Source organism: Pan troglodytes, chromosome 5 (genome assembly GCF_028858775.2).
Source record: "Pan troglodytes isolate AG18354 chromosome 5, NHGRI_mPanTro3-v2.0_pri, whole genome shotgun sequence".
In the NCBI taxonomy this organism is placed as follows: Eukaryota; Metazoa; Chordata; class Mammalia; order Primates; family Hominidae; genus Pan; species Pan troglodytes.
Genome location: NC_072403.2, coordinates 111302919 through 111312483, shown reverse-complemented (window position 1 = coordinate 111312483; position 9565 = coordinate 111302919).

The following is a 9565-nucleotide window of genomic DNA, read 5'->3' as shown; positions in this document are numbered from 1 at the left end:
TTTCAGAAAAAGCCAGAGACTCACTTCAAGAGGCATAAAAATATATTTCATGTTAGTCCTTTTCATTATAAAAATGTTAGCTGAAAAAGGAAGTTTCCATAACTAAATTGTTGTTGTTGTTGTTTGAGACAGAAACTCACTCTGTCGCGCAGGCTGGAGTGCAATGGCACGATCTCGGCTCACTGTAACCTCTATTAATTCCTTTGGAATTAATAGATAAAAATATATCTTGCCTCTATGTATAATCTAATTTGATCTTGCAGGCCAACTTCAATCATATTCCAGAAGAAATAGACTTTTAAAAGACATTACAATTTCTTAAATGTGTATTTGTAAAGTGAGGATTACCCAGCTGAAAAGTTCTAATTTTGAGAACCACCTATTTTTGAAAACCAGGAAAGTATCAATTACAGTTATAGTAGAAACTTTAATATGCAAAACCTCCCTTAGGAACACTGGGGGCATAAGAGTCCCTGCAATAAATAATGGCGGAAACTTTAGGGCTGATAGTCCAGCAAAAGAGACCGTAGATCTGTCTTAGGAAGAAAAAGAACAAGGCTGGAGAGAGCAGGAAGGTGAATTTGCTTGGGATTTTGGTTTAGGGTCGGAGGAACAGCGATGGGAAGCTGAGAGATGACCTGAATGAATATGCATACCCTACTTATAAAAGTAGATGACTCACATAGTCCTCATGAAGGCAGTCAGATTGCTCTGTGGGGCTACTAATTATAAAAACTCCTAGACCATTTAAGGTTGACTCCCAGAGCTATGAGCACTAGGAGAGCAAAACTTTCAGCACATGGAAGTAGTAATAAATGATGGTAGGAAGAGTCACAAGAGAGAAGTCAAGTGGTGTAGCTTTTTCGAAAACATCCATAAGGAACCATAGAAGCCAGCACCCAGCACACGCACAAAACACCTGTAGAACCTAGAGGAGACTTCTGGCAAGATTCCAGAAACTAGCAACAGTAATGAATAAAATCAATAAAACATCATGTGCATGTTCTACATATTTCCTCATAGTAAAACATGACAACAAAAATCTTTCTTTTATTTTACATCTTTCAGGAGGCACTAGAATTGTCAGCATCCATTCCTCAAATTATGCCTGAGTGTTCTCAAATGAAAATGTCACTGTTACTACAACTGTAAGCTTAGAAAACTTCCTATTTTTGATAATAATGTCAGGATTTAAAAGTCAGGAGTATCATTTACATAGTCAGGAGCATAATTTACCCAATCTCTATGTAAACAAATCTTCCTCAAATTATCTATTTTAAGCATGCTATCTCTTTCCTGTTGGAAACCTCACAGATATACTGACCCCATGCCCCGACCTCTTCTTCAGTGGTTTCTCATTGCTCATAAGATACAAGGCCTAAATCCTTTAACATGGCTACCAAGTGCCCACATGTAGCCCTACCTACTTCTCAAGGCTGTTTGTTTGCTTTTTGACAAGTTTGCTGTATTTGAATGACAGAACAGTTCATTACAAGTCTTTTGCATTATTTTATTTTATTTTTTTGAGATGCAGTCTCACTCTGTCTTCCAGGCTGGAGATCAGTGGAGTGATCTTGACTAACTGCAACCTCTACCTCTCAAGTTCAAGCAATTCTCCTGCCTCAGCCTCCCGAGTAGCTGGGACTACAGGCTAAATGCATGGCTAATTTTTTTGTATTTTTAGTAGAGATGGGGTTTCACCATGTTGGCCACGCTGGTCTCGAACTCCTGACCTCCCAAAGTGCTGGGATTACAGGCATGAGCCACCGTGCCCAGCTTTTTGCATTATTTTAAACTTTACATTTTAAAATAATTTAAAAATAATTTCAGACTTAGAATAAAGGATACAAAAGTAATGCAAAGAGTTCCCATATATCCTTTATTCAGCTTCTCCAAATGTTCACAATTTTAACCACATTATAATTATAAAAACTGGGAAATTAAATTTGATACAATACAGTTATCTAATCTAAAAACCTTATTTAAATTGTATTAATTGTGCCACTAGTTGGGTTCTTTTTTTTTTTCCTTTTGAAACAAGATCCCACATTGCATTAAATTGTCATGTCTTCTTAGTTTCTTTTAATTTGGGATGGTTCCTCCATCCTTCTTTAATATTCATGACTTTGACACTTGAAGAGCACTGGAGAGTTATTTAGAATGTACCTTAACTTGAGTTTTTCTGAATTTTCTTTGTGATTAAATTCTGATAATGCATTTTTGGAAAGAATACCACAGACATGATACTGTACTCTTCTCCACCTCAATGCATCCTATCAGGAGATACATAATGTCAATTTGCCTTGTTACTGGTGATGTTAACTTTCATCACTTGACTAAGGCGTTGTCTACCAGGTTCCTTCACGGTAAAGTTAGTATTTTTCCCTTTGAAATGGATGAGTATCTCGCAGCAAGATACCCCTAGAAATACATAAATATTCTGTTTTTCATCATATTTTGCCCATTAGTTGTATCATCCATTGATGCTTCTTGCTTGAAACTATTATGCCTATGGTGTTTGTCTCTTTCTACACTTATTAATGGAATTCTTCTGAAAGGAAGAGCTGTCCCTTTTCCTCCATTTACTTATTTATTTACATCCATATAGACTCATGGATATTTATTATCATTGATGGGTTATTATTATTCATTACCATTTCATGATATGATTATTCATTATTATTTTGTTTTTCAACTTGCCCAGATTTGGCCATTGGAACCACTCCTGTGTCTTTTCATGTCCCCATAATTTTTTTTTTTTTTTTTTGAGACAGAGTCCTGCTCTGTCACCCAAGCTGGAGTGCAGTGGAGTGATCTCGGCTTGCTGCAAGCTCCGCCTCCCAGGTTCAAGCAATTCTCCTGCCTCAGCCTCCTGACTAGCTGGGATTACAGGCGCCTGCCACCACGCCCGGCTAATTTTCGTATTTTTTTAGTAGAGACAGGGTTTCGCCATGTTGGCCAGTCTGGTCTTGAATTCCTGACCTCAAGTGATCTGCCTGCCTTGGCCTCCCAAAGGGCTAGGGTTACAGGCGTGAGCCACCATGCCCAGCCTAATTTTTTGAACACCACATTTTTTCTGGCACCATAAGATGCTCCGGGTTCAACTTGTGTTTTTCCTGAACCAGCCCTGGAAATCGAGGGACTCTAATACCTTTAATTGGAGAATGGTATTTAGAAACCAAGATCTGAGAACCAACGACTCTTGTAACTACTGAGATGTCATTGATTCCAGGTTCAGCAGATAGCTAGGAAATATGTGAATGCATACAAATATACATATCTCTATTTCTGTATCTGTGGGTGCGTTGTTTGTGTGTATATAATAATGAATTCATACTGATACCTCTGATTCCAATCCAACATCACAGGGTTTATTCCAACATTCCTCCTATCTTTATTTGTAACCCTTTCTCTGACAATGAGAAACCTAGCTCTCATTATTCACAGTATATTCAGTTATTTACTCAATTCCAGAATGCTTAGTTTCACAATTGCTAACTCATACCACTGTGAGTTAGTTCTTTTCCTTCTCATCTATCTCAGCATGTTATTCATTTGTAACACAGTTGGGTTCTTATGGTACTCTGTGTATGTGTGTGTGTGTGTGTGTGTGTGTGTGTGTGTGTGTGTGTGTGTGTGTGTGTATCTATCTATATTTTTTGAGACAGGTCTCACTCCAGGCCGGCGTGCAGTATCCCAAGCATAGCTCACTGCAGCCTTGATCTCCTGGGCTCAAATGATCCTTCCACCTCAGCTTCTTGAGTAGCTAGTGCTACAGGTGCATGCCACCATACCTGGCTAATTTTTTTTGAGACGAAGTCTCATGTTGTCGCCCAGGCTGGAGTGCAGTGGTGCAATCTCGGCTCACTGCAACTTCCACCTCCAGCATTCAAGCGATTCTCGTGCCTCAGCCTCCTGAGTAGCTGGGATTACTGGCGTACACCACCACGCCCAGCTAACTTTTGTATTTTTAGTAGAGACAGGGTTTCACCATGTTGGCCAGGCTGGTCTCGAACTCCTGACCTCAAGTGATCTGCCTGCCTCAGCCTCCCAAAGTGCTGGGATTTACAAGCATGAGCCACTGTGCCCAGTCCACCCGGCTAATTTTTTTTTTTTTTTTTTTTTTGAGATGGAGTCTCGCTCTGTCACCCAGTCTGGAGTGCAGTGGCATGATCTTGGCTCACTGCAAGCTCTGCCTCCCGGGTTCATGCCATTCTCCTGCCTCAGCCTCCCGAGTAGCTGGGACTACAGGCACCCGCCACCACGCCCAGATAATTTTTTTGTATTTTTAGTAGAGATGGGGTTTCACCGTGTTAGCCAGGATGGTCTCGATCTCCTGACCTCGTGGTCTGCCTGCCTCGGCCTTCCAAAGTGCTGGGATTACAGGCATGAGCCACTGCGCCTGGCCCTACACAGCTAATTCTTAAAAATCATTTGCAGAGACAGGGTCTCACTATGTTGGCCAAGCTGGTCTTCTGCCCTCAAGTGATTCTTCTGCCTTTGCCTCACAAAGCGTTAATATTACAGGCGTGAGCCACTGCATCTGGCCTGATATTTCATTTTGGGTCTGTCTGCCCACATCTTGGCTAATTTAAATTATTTCCTTTGGAAATACATGCCACTAACATAGTACTGAAAGTCAGAACTATACAAAAGTTATACTCAGAGACATGTCACTCTCCCATATGCCTTCTACTCTGTTTCCATCTGCCCCATTCTTTCCATCCATTCTTGCTTACTCATTGTAAGTGACCAATCTCATTATTCTTCTGGTTTTGTGGGTTTTGCAGAAATGAACAGAAATGTATATTATTTCCCCCCTTGCTTACATGAAAAGTGGCAAACTATTGGTAGTGTTTTGCACTTTGTCCCAGGCTTCATGTTGTTACATTGTTATGGGAACTGTTGCTCAGTTCTCCCTCCACTGTCAGGAACATTTAAACTCTCTCACCACTAGCCACCCACCCCTTCACTTAGTTCACTCTACTTCTCAGTCTGACCTCAGCCCAAGCATCACCTCTCCTGGGGACATTTCTCTGATCTCCCTGACTAGCGCAATACCATTTTAATATTATACTTTATTTCCTTTCTTGTAGCACTTACCACAATTGCAGGCTTAGATTTATTCATGTGAATATTTGATTCGAATTTGTCTCACATAAGTACTGTGTGGGCTGGGACCACTGTTCTGCTGTGTTCACTATTGCATCCCCTGACCCAGTTTGGTGCCTGGCACATGATATGTGTTTATTGAATAAAAAAATGAATGAATGAAGTATTGGTAATATATTCCAACAAAGTTCCAATAAAGTCAGTAATCTGGATATCTGACAGGTTACTACTGTAGGCTTTTTTTTTTCTTTTTGGAGACGAAGTCTTGCTCTGTTGCCCATGCTGGAGTGCAATGGCGTGATCTCGGCTCACTGCAACCTCCGCCTCCCAGGTTCAAGTGATTCTCCTGCCTCAGCCTCCCGAGTATCTCGGATTACAGGCATGTGCCACCATGCCCAGCTAATTTTTATATTTTTAGTAGAGACGGGGTTTCACCATGTTGGCCAGGCTGGTCTTGAACTCCTGAACCTCAGATGAACCACCCGCCTCAGGCTTCCAAAGTGCTGGGATTATAGGCATGAGCCACCATGCTCAGCCAATTTTGCGAATAATAGGTTCAAAACTTATGCTTTCTTCACTTTGGGTCTACCACCTTCAGAGAAGGCCAAATAAATAAAAACAATTTTCTTGAGGTTTTGAAAAGTATTTAATCTGCCTGTCTTTATTCTCAATTTCCCCTTATCTTTTCCTAAGAATATGGCCTGTTTTCATCTTTCTAAAGATTAACCCATGCCATCCCCAATGCCTGGAGAGCCTCCTTTTTGTTCCCCACTAACTGCTCCTCAGTGACCCTCTTAGCCACCTGTGAACAGACATAGCCAAGTCTGATGGATGTTCTCTAAACCTCTTCCCTTCTGTAGCAAAATAACTCTGTATTTTAGCTACATTTCTCAACCTTCTTTGCAGCTAGACGTGGCCATGCCTTTTAGTTATGGCCAATGAAATGTAAATAGAAATAATACGCGTAACTTTCAAGAAGTGTCCTTAAAAATATGCCCTTTTCTGTGCCCTTCCTCCTTCCTGCTATGGCTTAAACTGGAGCAGTCATCTCAGACTTTCAGCTGGAGAAACAAGATTGAGAAGCCTGAGACGTGAAGTACTATGTTATCCCTAGGCAGTTTACTTCCATACTTGAGAGAAGAGAGAGAGAGAGAAACACAGAGAGGCAGAGAGAATCAACTTGTTTGAGCTACTGATGTTTGGGTTTTCTGTCACTCACAGCCAAAATCTTAATTCATTGTAGCTTACTTTACCATAACATCCAGACCTAGAGCCAAATTACCACTTAGAGAGCAGGGATAAATAACCCAAACAAAGCTCACATCTGTTGATTGGAGGATCCCACACAAAGGAAAGCAATGATTTAGGAATCATTATAAGAATGACCACTTTAGGTCTAGGGGACCATGATGACATAAGGATGAAGTCAATTCAGAGGCAATGGCAGACGTCCATATCTTTATTCACTCAGCACCCTTCTCTCTCGTCCATTGAGTGAGTAGCTAACCTGCTTCCAGACTCAGCCCAAATATCGCCTCCATGAACCCATTCCTGACCAGCTTTCTGACTCAGGTAGAACTGATTATTCACATCTTAGAGCCACCCTTTTCCATCCTCTACCAGCCCCACTCTGTTATCCTATATTTATTCTATCAAGTGTTTATAACATCTTAGTACCCTTAATTCTTTATTAGGAAGCTCTTTGTGAGTAGGAACTGCATGTCTTATCTATATATTTCTAGTGTAATTTCTGGCACATACAGCCACTATTAAATAAGAGTTGAAATGAATAAATACTTGTCTTATGAAATCCAGCCAAGAAACATATATACTTATAAAATGAGATCATTTTTACACATGGTGTAGGAACACAATCTCCAAGCCCATGGTGATTTCTGTCAACTTTTAGATATTCTTCTTCCCTTTAAGCACTGTCTCTACTCTTTTTTAACTGACCTATTCAGTCACTCAAATGGAAAATTAAAAGCACTTGCATTGCCTACAACGTAATAATTGATTCAGGCAACGGTCATCAGTGAAAGCTGTCAATCTAAAATAAGCAACAGAGAGGCTGACTCTCCAAAACAAAGAATTTACTTGGGAATAGCAAGAAATTGCCATTCAGAATGTGATTCACCATAGGCACATACAAAGAGGCTGGGGCAAGGGGAAGTTTTTAAGTGAAAAAAAGGAGACATCCATGTAAGCTGCTTTGAAACAAATCCATTGGTTACAGAGGCTTGTTGCAGGAGTTGGCACTGGCTTATTACTGGAGACAGCCATTGTTAGGTGAGTGTCCTTTGCCAAGTGGCTTATCTGGAATAGTGCGGGTTTGAGGAATTTCTTGCAATAATTTCTGTTACAGATATAGGTGTGTGAGGGCTCCTTCTTTGTGGCTTCTCAGCTGCATTTTGAAAGAATATGACTTAAGTGACTCAATTTTGATACTGATAACTTCCACAAAGTTAAAACCATTGATATAAAAATTGAGGGGAACAGGATGTTTATTGGATGTCAATGTGTCACCCAACAGATTACTTACTAATTCCAAATGAGTGTTTTTTTTACAATGGAAAGATTAAATTTAGCATCACTTATAGTGGGATTGCCTTACACTATGTCCTCCTGATATGATGCAATATGAAGTACATGATATATCTATGGTGTGTCCTTGCTAAAAAAAAAAATTTAAATCTAATTATGCTTCTAGGCTTAAGTTTCCAGAAATATAGGGCAAAGGGAAACACGTTAAAATAAACTATAAGGGGAAAGCCAGACAAATCCAAAATGTGAGGCATTCTACAGGTTAACAGGCCTAAACTGGGATGTAGGTTAAAAGTGACCAATGCAATGCAAGACTGGATTCTAGGCAGAAAAAACAACGGCAACAACCAAACAACTAGAAAATATGTTCGAGACAGTTGGAAAATTTTGAATATGGTTTGAATATGTACTGGATACGAGATAGCATTATGGAATTATATATTTCCTTGTGTGTGATAATATTATGTTTATGAAAGAAAATGTCCTTGTTCTAAGGAATTGCATGCTGAAAAGTAAAATACTTGCAACTTATGTTCAAAGGGTTAAAAAAAATGAAAACAGGCCATGTTGTTAGTACCTGATAAGGGGCAAATGGGAATAGTCAGCTAAAGAGAGACAGATGAGATACTTTTCAGAACTTTAAGTTTCTGAGAGTGTGTGTCCCCGCTTATGTAGAAACACAGAGGAAGTAAATGTAGCAAAAGACTAACAGTTGATGAGTCTAGATGAGGGCACACAGGCTACTATTCCTTCAACTTTCCTATTAATTTGAAAATTTTCAAAATCAAAAGTTAGCAGAAAATGTTAGTGAAATTATGATTTTGAGTTGGCCAAGAAAAGAATTCCTACATTGATTATTGTCTCTGTGTCATATTTCATTTTAAAAAGAATTCATGATTGGCCGGACGCGGTCACTCACACCTATAATCCCAGCACTTTGGGAGGTTGAGGTGGGCGGATCACCTGAGGTCAGGAGTTTGAGAGCAGCCTAGCCAACATGGTGAAACCCCGTCTCTACTAAAAGTACAAAAATTAGCCAGGCGTGGTGGTGGCGTGTCTGAAGCCCAGCTACTCGGGAGGCTGAAGATGGAGAATTGCTTGAACCCAGGAGGTGGAGGTTGCAGTCAGTGGAGATTGTGCCATTGCACTCCAGCCTGGGCAACAAGAGTGAAACTCTGTCTGAAAAAAAAAAATTTATGGTTACTCTTGGCTATTTACTGTAATCCTTTGGATTTATGAAGTGCCAAATCTTGTGCTAAATGCTATGCATGTGCAATCTCACTTAATCCTCACAACAGCATGAGGTAGAAACTATTGTTAGCTTCATTTCTCAGAAATGTTGAGTGACATTGACATGTTCAGCATTACACAGCTAGGAAGACAGAGCCAGGATCTGAAGCCAGGCAGTCTGATTCCTGAGCCTGTGCACTTCACCACTTTTATACTTGTATCTAGTGTCCATGCCATCATATAGTCATAGCAGTAGCATAGCCATGCACAACTGGATTATTTTAATCACATATTTGAATTGTCTGTATGCAAGGCAGCATCTTCAAAAATATTGAAATCAGACAGAACATCAGCAAGCCTGAGTCTGGGCTCTTGACTCAGTTCTCTTAAAGATTAATTCCCCTTCTATGATTAAAACAACTATGAGCTACTAATTGCAACTTTATAAAAATGCTTTAAATACCCTGCATAAAATTATATCCTTACTCTCTGTATTATACTTAGATGTTTTACTATTATATTAGTGTTAAATTGAAGAAAAGCATCAAGTTAAAATATAACACATTGAAAGTATCTTAGTCAAGCACAAAAGTCAAAATTTTGGACACTATTTGAAATAGCCCTTTGATGTGTTCTAGGGACACTCAAGAGGGCTTCTGTGTTACTACTGGCCTGGAAT